The 18932-nt window shown below is 30.7% G+C and overlaps 1 long non-coding RNA gene across 17 annotated transcripts in view; it reads left to right on the forward strand.

The window, feature by feature from the left end:
• Window positions 1-18444, forward strand: part of LOC141447546 (uncharacterized) — a 34929-nt gene extending 16485 nt beyond the window's left edge. For 3 of the 17 annotated variants that reach the window (XR_012454425.1, XR_012454423.1, XR_012454433.1), the window contains 6 exons: window positions 517-10632; window positions 11152-11265; window positions 13367-15047; window positions 15746-15894; window positions 16448-18008; window positions 18391-18444. This is a non-coding gene — a long non-coding RNA (uncharacterized lncRNA). The remainder of the gene's footprint in view (window positions 1-516; window positions 10633-11151; window positions 11266-13366; window positions 15048-15745; window positions 15895-16447; window positions 18009-18390) is intronic. The other 14 variants (XR_012454437.1, XR_012454432.1, XR_012454434.1 and 11 more) reach the window with 14 other exon arrangements.
• Window positions 18445-18932: the final 488 nt, after the last annotated feature.

Below are 18932 nucleotides of genomic sequence, written 5' to 3' on the forward strand. Positions count from 1 at the left end.
CTGTGGAACTGTTCTTAAACTATTCTTATCTATTATTTACTACGTTCAGAGTAATACTACATAAACTAAAACTTTTTTCATATATATTTTTATCTTTATAGCTAAAAAGTATTAATTTTTTTTAAAAGGTTTTAATTTGATTGAAATTCTGTTATATTTTCCAATCTCAGAACTATTTCTATTCTGTATAAAAAAAAGATAATAAAAAATTAGAACGTTAGTAAGCATGTTTGTTGTTGTTCAATCAGAGTAATCTTTTTAATAAATAATAAGCATGTTTTTGGAAAATATATTTCATTTTCTTTGAAAGAAAGGGTTAGGTTCTTTAAAAAATGATTTAAACTTTCATATCAATGCTTTAGTTTTATTGCAGTCACATTTATTTAATTTTTATGAATACATAATCAATTATAATTTTTTTTTTTTGTCTAGGTTCTTAATTCAAGCTAAACTCAGTAAAAACTAATGATTTTAAGTGCATAAATATTGTTGTCTGTACATAATGTTGATTTTCAGATTAAAATACCTCTGATGCTGGAGTACTGCCTGCAAAACTGTTCATCAATAGAAGCCCAACTGAAATAGACGTAAATCATCTATCCTAGGAGATTTTTGTGAAGAATCAATTAATAAAACAAGTATTATATATTAACTATATGTAATATGCACGTTAATTTCACACTGTAATGTTAGAATTTTTACTTTAAATTGCATGTTCTTTGTTTTTAATAAAATGTTATTAATAAATTAAATATTAATTTTTAACAAAATAAAATTTGTTTGCTGTATAAAAAAAATTACAAATTTAAAAAGAATCTTACTTATTCTCTTTATCATTAAAAAAAAAAATGGAAAAGTTCAAAAAACTTCGATAGCGAACAGACCACAGGATGAAAGAAATAATTTCCAAAAATAAAAATAAACTGTTAAAGATTAACAGATTTACTGTTAAAAAGCGTTTAATTAAAAAAAAAGAAGGAAAATCTAAAAAAAGGTTAGAAATAGCTGCGAGAGTGGAAGGATTAAAAAAGAAAACCTTTAAAAAACCATTGGAAAAAGTGGAAATAGTCTCTTAATTTCACTGAAATGCTGCCGTTTCTGCATATGATAGTTAATATTTAAGGCAATCCTACAATGTATATGTTGAGCCGATCTGTTTTGAAAATTAATAAGTAAAAACCATTGGAAAAAGTGAAAGTCGTCTTCTACTTTACTCGAACATTCTTGTTTTGAATTTAAGGCCAATAGTAAAATGGACATGTAGCTACGATCTATTTTTAAAAGTAAGAAGTAAAAACGAATACAAAAAGTTGAATTTATTTCTTTATTTCACTTGAATCCTGCTTTTTCCGTGTTTGATACTTAATAAAAAGCCAATAGTAGATTGTGCTTGTTGGGATGATCAATTTTGAAAATAAAAAAAATTAAAAACTATCGGAAATAGACTTCTGATTTCTTGAAATGCTGCTGTTTCTGTATTTGATTAATAATAATAAGGTCAATTCAAGTTGGTAAATTTTGGATTGATGTGTACTGAAAAACAAGAAGTAAAAACCAATGGAAAAAGTGGAAAACATCTACTTCCACACAAACATTCTTGTTTTGTATTTGATAGTCACTATTAAGCCCAATGGTAAAATATACATGTGGATACGTGACCTGCAAAGCTAATATGCATTGTGCTACTGGGTTCGAATCCCGGACTTGGCCTTGGATTTTATTTAATAGTTAAATAAGAAATAGTAAAGTACGTTTGCTAGTCGCCTGCGTCCACGAAACCTAGTAAATGGTAGTTGGACGTTAAGCCCCACCTGAAAAAATAGGCGATTACTTTACAGCTTTTTTAAATGTGAAAAGGATCTTATTTTAAAGTAAAAAGTAAAAACGAATAGAAAAAGTTGAAGTTCTTCCCTAAATTCGCCTGAATACTGCTGTTTCTCTATTTGCCTGGTAATAATAAGGTAACTTCAAGTTGGTAAGTTTTGGATTGATGTGAATTGAAAAACAAGAAGTAAAAACCATTGGAAAAAGTGGAAATAGTCTCCTAATTTCACTGTAAAGCTGCTGTTTCTGCATTTGTTAGTTAACATTAAAGGCTATCCCAGATTGTATATCTTGGGTCGATCTGTTCTGGAAATCAAGAAGTAAAAACCATTGGAAAAAGTAGGAATCGTCATCTAATTTCAATCGAACACTCCTATTTTGCATTTGATAGTCACTATTAAGGCCAATAGCAAAATGTACATGTAGGTACGATTTTTTTTAAAAAGTAAGAGGTAAAAAGCTGTATAAAAAGTCAAAATTGTCGTCTAATTTTGCATATTTAATAGTTTTAAGACCAATGCTAGATTGTAATTGCATAAAGTCTCATCTTTTGAAAAACATAAAATAAAAAGCTATAGAGAAAATGGAACATTTATACCAATTTCACTGAGATGCTGTGGTTTCAGTATACATTAATTAATAATAAGGCAATTCTACTTTATTCAGCATGCGACGATCTATTGTAATAAACAAGAATCAAATACCATTGAAATATGTAAAAATCTTCCTCTAATTTCACTCAAAAACAGCTATTTTATATTTGATAGTTAATATTAGGGCCGATGTAAGAATGAAGATGTAGGTACTCTTTTTAAAAAATTCTTGGGTCGATCTTATTTGACAAACTTAAAAATAGATCGACCAAAAATCTAGAATCTAGCATTGGCCCTAATAGTAACTATGAAATGCAGAAACAGAAGCATTCCAGTGAAATTAGGACACTATTTATACTTTTTCCAATAGTTTTTACTTCATATTTGTCGAAATAGATCGACCCAAGATATACAATCTTGCATTGCCTTTAGTATTAACTACCAAGTACAGAAACAGCAGGATTACAGTGAAATTAATAGCCTATTTCCACTTTTTCTACTTGTTTTTACTTCTTGTTCCTCAAAATAGATTGGCCCGAAATCTATAACCTAGCATTGCCTTTAGTATTAACTATCAAGTGCGAGAACAGCAGCATTACAGTGAAATTAAAAGACTTTTTCCACTAGTTTTTACTTCTTCCTTTTCCAAATAGATCGACGCAAGATGTACAATCTCGCATTGCTCTTAGTATTAACTACCAAGTGCGGAAACAGCTGCATTCCAGTGAAATTAGGAAGAGATTTCCACTTTTTACAATGGTTTTTACTTCTTGTTCTTCAAGACAGATTGATCCAACATGTACAATCTAACATTGGCCACAATATTAACTATCAAATGCAGAAACCGCAGCAATACAGTGAAATTAGGAGGAGATTTCTACTTTTTCCACTAGTTTTTACTTCAGGTTTCTCAAAATAGATCGACCATAGATGTACAATCTAACATTGGCCTTAATATTAACTATCAAATGCAGAAACCGCAGCAATTCGGTGAAATTAGGAGGAGATTTCCACTTTTTCCACTAATTTTTACTTCTGTTTTCTCAAAATAGATCGACCCAAGATGTACAATCTAACATTGGCCATAATATTAACTATCAAATGCAGAAACCGCAGCAATACGGTGAAATTAGGAGGAGATTTCCTCTTTTTCCATTAGTTTTTACTTTTGGTTTACCAAAATAGATCGACCCAAGATGTACAATGTAGCATAGGCCTTAAAATTGACTATGAAATGCAGAAACTGCAGGAATACAGTGAAATTAGGAGGAGATTTCCACTTTTTCCACTAGTTTTTACTTCTGGTTTCTCAAAATAGATCGACCCTAGATGTACAATCTAACATTGGCCTTAATAGTAAATATGAAATGCAGAAACAGCAGGAATATAGTGAAATTAGGAGGAGATTTCCACTTTTTCCACTAATTTTTACTTCTGGTTTCCCAAAATAGATCGACCCAAGATGTACAATCTAACATTGGCCTTAATAGTAAATATGAAATGCAGAAACTGCAGGAATACAGTGAAATTAGGAGGAGATTTCCACTTTTTCCACTAATTTTTACTTCTGGTTTCTCAAACTAGATCGACCCAAGATGTACAATCTAACATTGGCCTTAATAGTAAATATCAAATGCAGAAACAGCAGCAATACAGTGAAATTAGGAGGAGATTTCCTCTTTTTCCATTAGTTTTTACTTTTGGTTTACCAAAATAGATCGACCCTCGCGTTCCTTTTGAATTTTATAAGTATAGTACACAACATTTTTTGGAGAAATTACTGAATTTGTTCAATTACATTTATGAATCGTCAGATGTGCCGGCGAGTTTTTCGCGATCAATTATTTTTCCATTACTTAAAATAGGAGATGTAAATGTTGCTGGGAATTACAGAGGGATTTCTTTTTTGGACTGCATTTCTAAATTATTTACTGGTTTACTTTTGCAGAGGTTAGAAGCATGGGTAACTGAAAATAATGTTTTGCTGGAATACCAAGCTGGATTTAGAAAAGGATATTCCACAGTGGACAACATTTTTAATCTTCTTAACATTATTAAATTGAAAACTAGAAATAAAGGGGAAAAATTATACTGTTGTTTTATTGATTTTAAGTCGGCGTTTGACTCTCCAAGTAGAAATAATATCTTTTATAAATTACATACAATGGGGGTGTCTACTAAATTCATAAATGCGGTACAAGGTTTGTATAAACAGACCGAGGTCTGTGTGTGGACTCCGGTAGGCCTTACGAGAAGCTTTCCAACGAAAATGGGTTTGAAACAGGGATGCTTGTTATCACCACTGTTGTTCTCGTTATATATAAATGATATACATGAGGCCCTAGAAGGTGGCATTCGTATTGCGGGTATAAATATTAGATGTTTATTATACGCCGATGATATTGTTATAATGGCTGATCACCCCTCCATACTTCAAAGAATGTTAAATAATTTGTCTCGGTATTGTGATTGCTGGAATTTATCAGTGAACCTTACCAAGTCGAAAATAATGGTTTTCAGAAATGGTGGGAGGTTAGCGCGAAATGAACATTGGTCATATCTTGGAGAAAATCTAGAAATAGTAAATGACTATAAGTATCTGGGGATTCGAGTGTCGCCAAGGCTTTCTTTTAGACAGCATTTCTTAGAAAAAGTATCTACTGCTAAATTTGGAATAAATTCGACCTACAGCAGCTTATTGAAAAATTATGGTGTCCCCATATCAGCGAAATTGGAAGTTTTCAACGCTGTTTCAAGAGCAGTTATTTGTTATGCTGCGCAAGTTTGGGGTTTTAGGCGGTTTGTTTCTATTGAAAGAGTATTCACCTTTTTCATCAAAAAAATATTCTCTCTTCCACGAAATTCGCCGGACTATATAATATATTTGGAAACAGGGGCTAGTCCGTTATATATCTTTACTTTATCTCTGCATATCAACTATATTCATAAGGTATTGTCATTAGATAATTCCAGGTTGACCAAGTTACTTGCTCAAGAAATCATTAATAAAAAACTGTTTTGGCACGAGAATTTTATAAATTTATGCAAAAAATATGATTGTGAGGTAAATTATAGTAATTCAACTAATATAGTTAATTTATTAGATAAAATTAAACATGAATTTAAATGCAGTTTATTGTCAAAAGCAAATCGTTCTGTTTATCATAGTATATATAGGGATTTGTCATTGAGTTTACAAAATCCTTATATAGCAGATGATAACAATTTTATTTTAATGAAAAATGTTTTTAAGGTAAGAGGTCAGCTCTTAGGACTGAATTTTAGAATTGGGAGAAGTGAGCAAGAGCATTTATGCAGTTTGTGCAATCTGGGTCAAGTGGAAGATGTCTACCACTACATTGCCGTTTGTCCTGTTTTAAGGGAGTTCAGAATTAAATGTTTTGGGACAAAACAATTAGGTGAACCCCAATTTTTAGAGTATTTGAATGGTAAGGACTGGGCACAGCTTAATATGTATTGTATATGCGCAGGTAGATACAGGAAGTTTATGATAGAACAGTTTAATTTTTAGTTTCTTCTCTTAAATTTTATGTATTTTTGTTTTATTTTATTTTTTTGTTTGTTTTGTATCAAGTTAGAATTTTAGTTACGTGCTTCTCTGCTGATGGACCAAGTCCATGCATTTGTGTTATATATTGTAATTTTTCTTCATTACGTTTATTGTAAATTGGAAATATACACCTTATTATTATTATTATTATTATTATTATTATTATTATAGATCGACCCTAGATGTACAATCTAACATTGGCCTTAATAGTAAATATGAAATGCAGAAATAGCAGGAATATAGTGAAATTAGGAGGAGATTTCCACTTTTTCCACTAATTTTTACTTCTGGTTTCCCAAAATAGATCGACCCAAGATGTACAATCTAACATTGGCCTTAATATTAACTATCAAATGCAGAAACCGCAGCAATACTGTGAAATTAGGAGGAGATTTCCTCTTTTTCCATTAGTTTTTACTTTTGGTTTACCAAAATAGATCGACCCAAGATGTACAATGTAGCATAGGCCTTAAAATTGACTATGAAATGCAGAAACTGCAGGAATACAGTGAAATTAGGAGGAGATTTCCACTTTTTCCACTAGTTTTTACTTCTGGTTTCTCAAAATAGGTCGACCCTAGATGTACAATCTAACATTGGCCTTAATAGTAAATATGAAATGCAGAAACAGCAGAAATATAGTGAAATTAGGAGGAGATTTCCACTTTTTCCACTAATTTTTACTTCTGGTTTCCCAAAATAGATCGACCCAAGATGTACAATCTAACATTGGCCTTAATAGTAAATATGAAATGCAGAAACTGCAGGAATACAGTGAAATTAGGAAGAGATGTCCACTTTTTTCACTAATTTTTACTTCTGGTTTCTCAAAATAGATCGACCATAGATGTACAATCTAACATTGGCCTTAGTAGTAAATATGAAATGCAGAAACAGCAGGAATACAGTGAAATTAGGAGGAGATTTCCACTTTTTCCACTAATTTTTACTTCTGGTTTCTCAAACTAGATCGACCCAAGATGTACAATCTAACATTGGCCTTAATAGTAAATATCAAATGCAGAAACAGCAGCAATACAGTGAAATTAGGAGGAGATTTCCACTTTATCCACTAGTTTTTACTTCTGGTTTCTCAAAATAGATCGACCCTAGATGTACAATCTAACATTGGCCTTAATAGTAAATATGAAATGCAGAAACTGCAGGAATACAGTGAAATTAGGAGGAGATTTCTACTTTTTCCACTAGTTTTTACTTCAGGTTTCACAAAATAGATCGACCATAGATGTACAGCCTAGCATTGGCCTTAATATTAACTATGAAATGCAGAAACAGCTGCATTCCAGTGAAATTAGGAAGAGATTTCCACTTTCTCCACTAGTTTTTACTTCTTGCTTCTCAAAATAGACCGACCCAAGATGTACAATCTCGCATTGCTCTTAGTATTAACTACCAAGTGCGGAAACAGCTGCATTCCAGTGAAATAAGGAAGAAATTTCCACTTTTTACAATGGTTTTTACTTCTTGTTTTTCAAAACAGATTGATCCAACATGTACAATCTAACATTGGCCATAATATTACCTATCAAATGCAGAAACCGCAGCAATACACTGAAATTAGGAGGCGATTTCTACTTTTTCCACTAGTTTTTACTTCAGGTTTCTCAAAATAGATCGACCATAGATGTACAGCCTAGCATTGGCCTTAATATTAACTATGAAATGCAGAAACAACTGCATTCCAGTGATATTAGGAAGAGATTTCCACTTTTTCTACTAGTTGTTATTTCTTCCTTATCAAAATAGACCGACCCAAGATCTACGATCTAGCATTGCTCTTAATATTAACTATGAAATGCAGAAACTGCAGGAATACAGTGAAATTAGGAGGAGATTTCTACTTTTTCTACTAGTTTTTACTTCAGGTTTCTCAAAATAGATCGACCATAGATGTACAGCCTAGCATTGGCCTTAATATTAACTATGAAATGCAGAAACAGCTGCATTCCAGTGAAATTAGGAGGAGTTTTCCATTAGTTTTTACTTCTTGATTGTCAAAATAGATCGACCCAAGATGTACAGCCTAGCATTGTCCTTAATATTAACTCTGAAATACAGAAACAGCTGCATTCCAGTGAAATTAGGGAGAGATTTCCACTTTTTTCACTAGTTTTTACTTCTTGTTTCTCAAAATAGACCGACCCAAGATGTACAATCTCGCATTGCTCTTAGTATTAACTATCAAGTGCGGAAACAGCAGCAATCCAGTGAAATGAGGCAGATATCCACTTTTTCTAGTTTTTACTTCTTCCTTTTCAAAATAGACCGACCCAAGATCTACAATCTAGCATTGCTCTTAATATTAACTATCAAATCCAGAAACAGCTGCAATCCAGTGAAATTAGGAAGAGATATCCACTTTTTCTACTAGTTTTTACTTCTTCCTTTTCAAAATAGACCGACCCAATATCTACAATCTAGCATTGCTCTTAATATTAACTATCAAATGCAGAATCAGGTGCATTCCAGTGAAATTAGGAGACTATTTCTACTTTTTCATCTAGTTTGTACTTGATGTTTATCAAAATAGATCGACGCAAGATGTACAATCTAGCATTGGCCTTAATATTGAATATGAAATGCAGAAACAGCAGCAATACAGTGAAATTAGGAGTTTATTTCCATTTTTTCCTCTAGTTTTTACTTCTTGTTTCTCAAAATAGACCGACCCAAGATGTACAATCTCGCATTGCTCTTAATATTAACTATCAAATGCAGAAATAGGTGCTTTCCAGTGAAATTTGGAGACTATTTCTACTTTTTCATCTAGTTTTTACTTGATGTTTATCAAAATAGATCGACGCAAGATGTAGAATCTTGCATTGGCATTAATATTGAATATGAAATGCAGAAACAGCAGCAATACAGTGAAATTAGGAGTTTATTTCCACTTTTTCCTCTAGTTTTTACTTCTTGTTTTTCAAAATAGACCGACCCAAGATGTACAATCTCGCATTGCTCTTAATATTAACTATCAAATGCAGAATCAGGTGCTTTCCAGTGAAATTAGGAGACTATTTCTACTTTTTCATCTAGTTTTTACTTGATGTTTATCAAAATAGATCGACGCAAGATGTACAATCTAGCATTGGCATTAATATTGAATATGAAATGCAGAAACAGCAGCAATACAGTGAAATTAGGAGTTTATTTCCACTTTTTCCTCTAGTTTTTACTAGACCGACCCAAGATGTAGAATCTTGCATTGGCATTAATATTGAATATGAAATGCAGAAACAGCAGCAATACAGTGAAATTAGGAGTTTATTTCCACTTTTTCCTCTAGTTTTTACTTCTTGTTTTTCAAAATAGACCGACCCAAGATGTACAATCTCGCATTGCTCTTAATATTAACTATCAAATGCAGAATCAGGTGCAATCCAGTGAAATTAGGAAGAGATATCCACTTTTTCTACTAGTTTTTACTTCTTCCTTTTCAAAATAGACCGACCCAAGATCTACAATCTAGCATTGCTCTTAATATTAACTATCAAATGCAGAAACATGAGCTTTCCAGTGAAATTAGGAGACAATTTCTACTTTTTCCTCTAGTTTTTACTTGATGTTTATCGAAATAGATCAACCTAAGATGTACAATCTAGCATTGGCCTTAATATTAACTATAATGCAGAAACAGCAACATTACAGTGAAATTAAGAGCCTATTTCCACTTTTTCTACTTGTTTTTACTTCTTGTTTCTCAAAATAGATTGACCCGTGATCTACAACCAAGCATTGCCTTTAGTATTAACTATCAAGTGCGGGAACAGCAGCATTACAGTGAAATTAAGAGACTATTTCCACATTTGCCACAAGGTTTTACTTCTTGTTGCTCATAATAGACCGACCCAAGATGTACAATCTAGCATTGGCCTTAATATTAACTATAATGCAGAAATAGCAGCATTACAGTGAAATTAAGAGCCTATTTCCACTTTTTCTACTTGTTTTTACTTCTTGTTTCTCAAAATAGACCGACCCATGATGTACAATCTAGCATTGCTCTTAGTATTTACTATGAAATGCAGAAACAGCTGCATTCCAGTAAAATTAGGAGGAGATTTCCACTTTTTCCACTAGTTTTTACTTCTTGTTTCTCAAAATAAATCGACCCAAGATGTACAATCTAGCATTGGCCATAATATTAACTATCAAATGCAGAAATAGCAGCATTCCAGTGAAAATAGGAGACTATTTCTACTTTTTCCATTAGTTTTTACTTCATGTTTGTCGAAAACCGCTAGGTAGCATGAATATTTACTTCGACTTTATTAAAGTAAACATTAAGTAACCTCCTAAATAGGCAACTGTCTGGTATGACTGTGGTGTAGATGGGTACATAGGATTTTGTCCATATATTTTCTTTATCTTGTAGCAACAATAATAATTTGCTTTATTTATTAAATGTTCTTTACCCACGTTGATAAACTTTTTATATCGTCAGTGTTTTAAATTTTTTTGTATTTATGATTTATAGTTTCAAGTTGATGCAGCTTTGTATTATCAGTGTATATCAGTATGTTATCAGTATATAACTGATTGTATTATCTATTTCATTAAGCAATAACTAGGTAATTAAGGAACTGGGTTTTGCATCATTACTGATTTAAGGACTTCTTGCAGGTAAGCAATATTTTTTGTGTAGAAGTACTCACTTCAATTTTCAATTACAAGTTTATGTGATTAGAAGTGTTTATGAAATTGACATGTTTCCAAGACAGTTGGTAATAGATACATTTTAAATGTATGCATGTTATTTTAAAAAAATGATTTTGCTCTTCATTATTTAGTTTCATAAAAATGTTTCAACGGTCATAAGTAGGTAGATTTAGTATCATCTTAATAATTTTTGGTCATCTTCATTATTGTTAAAGTAAATTGCTAATTGCGATTATTTATTTGGGAATTATGAACTTCCAAGTAAATATTCACATTTCTCTCATTTAAAGGAGAGTAAATCTCCTTTGAAATTTACATTAATAATGTAAAGTTTAACAACGTCCTAGAATTATGGACCTTGAATTTTTCAAGGTTCGCATCAGCAGTTTTAAATTCTAAGTTATTGAAGATTGATTTTTTTCTAAATATTTGTAAATGATAACAATTACCTATAACTAACAGTTTATATAATTTTTATTTTAGTTCTTAGCGTTCTTTCGACATTCTAATGGTAATTCTGAACTAGTTCAATTCAAACAAATGGCTGGGTTGATGACATTTCATCCAGTGTAACACATTTTAACCCCTACAGCATCAGTAAGTACATGTTTTCAGCTTACAGCATGTTTCTCAGATAAGATATTATATCGTATTATCTAAAGTAAATAGTAAAGTATACAGTAATAGATTAGATACCTAGTAAGTGCAGTGATTTGCCTAAATTCAAACTAACCAGAAGGTTTAGGTTTAAGTTTTTTTTAAAAAAAGTGAATGTGCTTACACTTTTAATGATTCTCTATCATCTTAGGGCTTTTTAGTGATCAAATTAGTTTACTGAAGTGAATTATTAAGTCATAAAATTTAGTGTTGTTCAGATTGCACATTCAAAATATTTAATTATATAATTTGATTGGTCTTTTTACTTCTTCAACACTGAACTTTTTGCAACAATGAAGTCAAGTATCTCAAATAGATAGATGGGGCATGTTATCATCCGCTGTTATAACCCAATTCATTATTTTGAACGATCCTTCCAGCAAGTACGACCTAATTTAAGAGGTAATTCGCAGCCATTCTGTTTTGATAATAAACTAAACTAGATTCTCTAACTTTGGAACTGCTCTTAATTTCACTGTAATGCTGCTGTTTCTGCATTTGATAGTTAATGTTAAGGGCAACCCCAGATTGTATATGTTGAGTCGATCTATTTTGAAAAACAAGAAGTAAAAACCATTGGAAAAAGTAGAAATCGTCTTCTACTTTTGCCTGAACACTCCTGTTTTGTATTTGATAGTCACTATTAAGGTAAATGGTAAAATATACATGTAGGTACGATCTTTTTTTAAATGTAAGAGGTAAAAAACTATAGAAAAAGTCAAAATTGTTAATATTATGACCAATGCTAGATTGTAATTGTAAAGTCTATCATTTTTGAAAAAAGAAAGTAAAAACAATTGGAAAAATTGAACTTTCATTCCTATTTCACTGAGATGCAGTGGTTTGTGCATACGATAGTTAATATTGTAATAAGGCAATGCTATAGGAATGATGCTGCTCCTGTATTTAATAGTTAATATTAATGATAATGCTAAATTGTGCATATTGGGATGATCAATTTCGAAACTCAAGAAGTAAATACCATTGGATATAGGAGAAATTGTCCCCAGGAAGACTGCTGATCCACTTTTTCCAATGGTTTTTCTTTCTTGTTTCTCAAAAATTGGTTGACCTAGCTTACATAATTTACCCTTGGTCTTAAAATTAACTGACAAAAACCGAAGCATAAGTATTCTAATGAAATTAAGAGAAATATTCCAACTTTTTCAACTGTTTTTACTTCTTGTTTTTCAAAATAGATCGGCACAATATGCAGAATCTAGCTATTAAATTAATAATTACTATCAAATACGGAAGCAGAAGCGCTCTAGTGAAATTAAGAGAAAAGATCCAATTCTAAGCTAGCCTTAGTCTAAATATTAACTGTCATATAAGGAAACGAGTATTCTAGTGAAACTACCTTAATGGCCTAAATATCAACCATCAAATACTGATACAGCAGTCTTCCAGTGAAATTAGTATACAATCTCTTCTATTTTCAGTGGTTTTTATTTCTTGTGTTTCAAAATAGATCGACCTAGTTGTACAATCTATCGTTGGCTTTAGTGTTAACTATTAAATCCAGGAGCAGCATCATTCCTTTACAGTTGGGTGAAATGATCATCTTTTTCCAATGGGTTTTCTTTTTTTGTTTCTCTAAATAGATTGACCTAGAGTATTGCCCTTAGTATTAGCTGTCTTATACGGAAACATGAGTATTCTAGTGAAATTAAGAGTAATTTTCACCTTTATAAACGTTTTTACTTCAGGTTTTTAAAATAGATTGACCTAGTTTAAACAATCTAGCCCTGGTCTTAATAATTTCTATCAAATACAGAAACCTGAACCAGTGTAAACCTAAACCAGTATAAAAATTAAATATATTACTCATTAAGAGAAATATTCCACCTTTTCCAACTGTTATTACTTCCTGTTTTTCAAAATAGATCGGCACAATATGCATATTAAAGCATTAGCCTTAATATTAACTAATAAACACAGGAGCAGCATCATTCCTATACAGTTGGGTGAAAAGATAGAATGCTTTTTAATAAAAGATCAACTCTTTAAACTGTTTTTATCATTGAATAATGATTTTCAGATTGAAAACAGCCAATAATTGCAAAACTGCTATCAACTGAAGTAGAAATGAAAAAGACGTTGTGAAAACATCGATCAAATGAGTAAGTACAAACAACTTTTGTTATGTAATTTGCATGTTTGAATCGCAATCCTATTCATTAAATGATTTTTTGACTTAAAGTGAAAATGAAAAGTATTATTTAGTAGGAGAATAAATAAAAATCTTCAACTTGAAAAAAAATCTATTTATTTGCATACCTTTTTGTTTTTACATAGACTTCATATTTTATAAACCTAACAGAGAACTTAAAATAATTAATAAATAGATATTATCAAAAATATTTGTTTTAATTTTAATGAAAAATTCTATATCAAAAATAATACAGTAGCAAGCAACTTCTTTAGTCTTTATTCTATAATGTTTAACTAAATTAAACTTTTTTTGTGAAGAGAATTGAATATATGTTGGTTGAAACAAAAAAAAATCCAATCAACCTGTGAAAACCAGTTTTAAAAATCAAGGTAAACACAGATGATCGAAGAATCATTACCCAAGTGACAGCTTCTGAAAAATCAGACAACCAACTTGAACATGTACAAAGAACGTAATAACGAAGAGAAGTACGAGAAGAGTTAGTTCTATATTCAAGTGAACTAAAGAAAGCTACAAGACGAGGAAGATAATTTCGTTAAGCTTAACTCGCAACTACAACGACTTAGGCGATGAAATTGACGTTTTATTTTACATTAGCAGTATAACTGTTGGGTCATTACATCAAAAGAAATAGATTTAATAAGAATGAACCTTATCTACTTACATTAAGTAACCTATGTAAGTATTACATTAATTATAATTACAATTTTCGTTTTTTTTATTATTGTTATGTTGTTTATAATATTGCCTATATAAGGAAAATAACAAGGTAACAATATGTACAACATATATTATCAATTTTAGGACTTGAAAAACAAAGTTGTTAAATATACCGAAAATTTGGTATCATGGTGATTTCGGCACTTCAGTTGAAGTATTGGATATGTTCGTGGATAGGTTTGATATGGTTACTAGTTCTGTATTTCGCTGCTAATAGTTTTTGTTTATAACAGGAATGAATAGGGCAGTAGTGCCAACAAGCAGGAGTAGAATGAGAATTACTTGCTGGAGCAAGTGTTATGTGAACAAGACCTTTCCCTTTTCATCGGCTATTTTGGTATAAGGTATATTGCTTATCTTTGACACTTGTCCCTTTTTTCATATTTACTTTAATATCCACCAAGCACTCGTTAAAGTGCAATTAATTTTTCTCACCTATATTACTAACAAAGTGTTACGATCAAGAAAATTTAGACATTCAGTTTTCAAGGGACATATGTATTTGTTTTTGATAAATGTTTTTAAGAATCGGCAAGTGTGGTGTACGATGAAAATCGATATTTGTTTGTTTAATCACGACATCGATCTGAGTGAAGTTTTTAGTAAGTGATATTATCATCCGATAAAATTTTGCAGCAGTGCATTTAAGCACGAAGTCACCTTTGAGCCAATCTATTATCACCTTCAATGTATTTTCATATTAGCATAAAGTAATTGCAGAAGATTGAAGTCTTACAGTTGATTGATGGATACAATGGTATAGCATGGCTGAGGAACAACGTTAGATTTGTTGACAACATTTTACTCCTCATCTTCAACTTCTTAAGTAAGTTTTTATTGATTTACTTATGGAAATTTTAGTTACGTTACTTGTATAGTGAAATATCAATCCATCTTGTGGAGATTTAGTAAGAATTTTTCTCGCTTGTAGTACAAATATTATCATCCCATAATTATTAAAATAGTTTCATAAGATTGGTTGGTTCCATTCCATGTGAAGAGAGTGGAATTTAAAAATATATTATTTTGGTATTTGCTCTATTTAAATCAATGAACAAATCAGAAATTGAAGTCCTTATATTTATAATAAAGAAATTGGGCAACCTTATTAGAAATTCTATACATTCTGTTCTTACTTTAAAATTAGGAATGGAATAAAATAACGTATTAAGGTCATGCCAATGCTATCTAGCGGCAATAGCTTAAACCACGAGGATGTAATTACATAGAAACTAGTTTCAGTGATTACCGCTAGGTAGCATGAACATGTTCTTTGACCCTCTTAAAATAAACATTAAATAACCTAACCAAACAACTGTCAGGTCAGGCAGTTCAGTTGGTTAAAAAGGTTATTCGGTTAAGTCCAAATATTCTCTTTATCATGTAGAATCAGTAATAATTTGCTTTATTTATCAAATGTTCTTCACCCATGTTGATAAGTCAGTATTTTCAAAAGAAGTTTTCTTCTAAAAAAAATTCACTGTTTACCTCATAATTTGATGTTGCTTAATTAATGATTGATAGTTCTAAGTTGATGTTGCTGTAACTAACTCTGTGGGAACTTTACATACCTTAGAAAACTGATTGTGTTATCTATTTGCATTATGGAATAACTTCCTAGGAAATTTAAAAACTTGTTTTTGCATTATTACTGCGTTAAGGACTTCTAGCAGGTAAGCAACATTTTTAGGTATACTTTTATTTGTAATTACTAGTTGATGTGAATAGAAGTGTTTATGAAATTGACATGTTTCAAAGACAGTTAATATTAGATGCATTTTAAGTGTACGTATGTAATTTTAAAAAGTTGATTTTAGTCTTCATTATTTTATTTCATAAAAATGTTTCAACGGTCATAAGTAGGTAGTTTTAGTTCGTAACATGTTAACGATTTTTGGTCGTCTTTGCTAAGAAAATTGCTAATTACGATTATGTGTTTGGGAATTATGAACTTCCACGTAAATATTCACACTTTTCTATCATATAAAGGAGAGAGTAATCACCATGAAATTTAAATTATTGTAAAGTTAAATACGTCCTAGAATTATGGACCTTGGATTTTTTAAGGTTCGTACCAGTAGTTTTAAATTCTAACTGTGAAAATTGATTTTTTTCTAAACATTAGTAAATTACAATGAACACAATTATAAGTAACAGGTTATATAATTTTTATTTTTGTTCTCAGCGTTCTTTCGACATTCTAATTTTTTTTATATGTCTCTATAGGTCGGAGAGCAACTATCCTCTAGGTTAGAGAGGTAAACTGGAGTCACAGTAAAATAAGTAGTAACCAACGTCGGGTTAAATAGCAGGCAGTTATAACTACCAAAGGCACTACCAGAGAGAGAATAATGAAGCTGAGATATCCTACAAAAATAAGGAAACTTTAAGTGCAAAATTGGTTGAAAAGCAAGTAAGTTGTTAATCTTACATAAAATTGCATGTGCATGGCTGGAACACCTCCAAGTTCACTGGTTTTCTGTACTCAATATTTCTTTGCAATATAAATTATAAATGAACCCCTTTTAGCCCCTACTTTTTACTCTTCACTTTGCTCCCCTTCCTCTGCAGTCTTTCAGTTTAATATTTATTATTTCACAGAAAAATTAAGATGTTTAAAACAATTTTTTCGCCATAGATATTAGCTAAATTATCAGATTATGCTATCAAAATTTTATATAAAAGTGATAATATGTTCGGTTTGTCTTATATATGCTCAAGGGAAGTGTGCTAAATTACTTTTGTCCTGGCTTTACATTATGTTATACCAACCTGTAACGTAATATTAATTATGAGTTTGATTATGAAGCTTACTCAGATTAAATCTCTTTTACAACATTTCAACTTCTATTTGATAAATACGAGTATATCTTCAAAATTGTTGCAATGTTAATTGTTTCTTTTGAAGTCTTGTGTCCCATATAGTGTTAGATTGTTTTAGAGACTGCCTCAACTTCATCTTATGTTTCAATATCAAAATTGCATTAAAAACGGTTCAATATAAAGATTATGTTTTAAAATGTAGTGTGTATTTCTCTCCATCCAGTGCCTTTGCTCAAGGACCCTTTCTTCCCTTTGCTGGCTATTCTTGATCATGACCCTTCTTTACATCCAGCAGCACTCCTACATAAGTTGAGGTAATTCACATCTAATTTCTACATTTCGTTCATGAAACAAATCAGGAAATCTTCGAAGGTACCCTGTTAATTTGTAGAATTCTACTTCAGGCAGGCTTAACTATTATTTATTGCATATAATTTGAGATAATTCGCAACTATTTCTACATTCAAATAAATCAATGATGAAATCTCCATACTTACCATGTTACCTTATGGAGCTGATCTTCATGTTATCTTATCCATTATTGATAAGCATCTAAAGCATTTTAACATCAATTAAACCTTTATTCTGATAAATTAAATATTTTCCTTTGAATCTGAATAAAAAAGTTGTTATTTTATGCAATAGATGGTTTAAATTAGATTTTCCGAGTTAGTTGCAGAATGGTTTATTTTGTTATAAACAGAATTAACTAAGATTTTGTTTGTAAAATGCTGCCGTACTACAATAAGTGTGAATGAAATTCAAATCATTTACTGTTTTAATACTTTCAGCCCTTGGCCGATTCGCAGCCCAGTGAAGCTGAGACATAATCTAAAATGATTACTTTTTAGGGAATTTCTTTTAATGCTGCAGCACTTCCGTAAATAAGAGGTGATTCCCATCCATGTCTATTCCTGCAATATCCAAATAAGGAAATCTACCTATCTGTGGTGTTATCATCCAGGTAATCTTATCTATTATTTATTAAAACTTGAGCATGTTTACCTTTTTGTTCATATATTCCTGTAGAATCGGAATGAGTATAGTAAAGATTCTGTGTTGAAGAAAGTTTTAATTTGATTTGAAAATTGAAAGGTACAAGAACAAAAAATGACGAGTGTTTATTTAAAAAAGGTTTATTTCACTTAAAAGAGTGCAGTAAACTGCTATTTTGAAAATGAATTAAGTTCATATAATTACCAACACTCAGTTTTACTTTCTTGCGTTTTCTTTCTAAGAGATTGATCTATTTTTATTTAAACGAATAAAAAAAATTAACATTTATTTTCAAGGAAGTTGAGTTTGATTTGTAGACGAACAGTATATCTCATAATGTTATTTTTCAGAGTTGAAACAGGCGAAACTCTAGTGCTTTCTGCCAAAGAGGTTCATCGAATTAAGCCAAAATGAAAAAGACGGAAAACACCTATCCAACTGCAATTCTTCCAATTCTTTATTATTTAGTCGATTATTTGTAAAAAAATATATATTTGAAGTTGGAAAATGTAATGTAAATTTTAATTTTGTTATGTAGGTAATTTTAAGAATCATTACCTAAAACATGTAATTGAATTTAAAATGTTTTTGTAATACAAAATAAAAAAAAATGTATAATTGGTAGCAAAATAAAGAATTATTTATAAATTATTAAAAAAGTCATTATGTATTTTCTCTTTTCCCATAGTCTTGTTATTTTTATTGTATTTGCAAAGTTACAACTAAAAACAAAGTTAAAAAAGACTAAAAATGATAAGAGGCAAATAAAGAAATGTACAGGTACGTATAAAACTAAAATTTCTGTTTACATTAAACAAAAAAAATAAAATAAAGTAATAGTAGTACGAAAAAATGACGTCAAAGAGCGTTAAAATGCAGAAAAAGTAGAAAA

The sequence above is a fragment of the Rhodnius prolixus genome, unplaced genomic scaffold, assembly GCF_049639745.1.
Source record: "Rhodnius prolixus isolate KJV_2025 unplaced genomic scaffold, Rpr scaffold_7, whole genome shotgun sequence".
NCBI lineage: Eukaryota > Metazoa > Arthropoda > Insecta > Hemiptera > Reduviidae > Rhodnius > Rhodnius prolixus.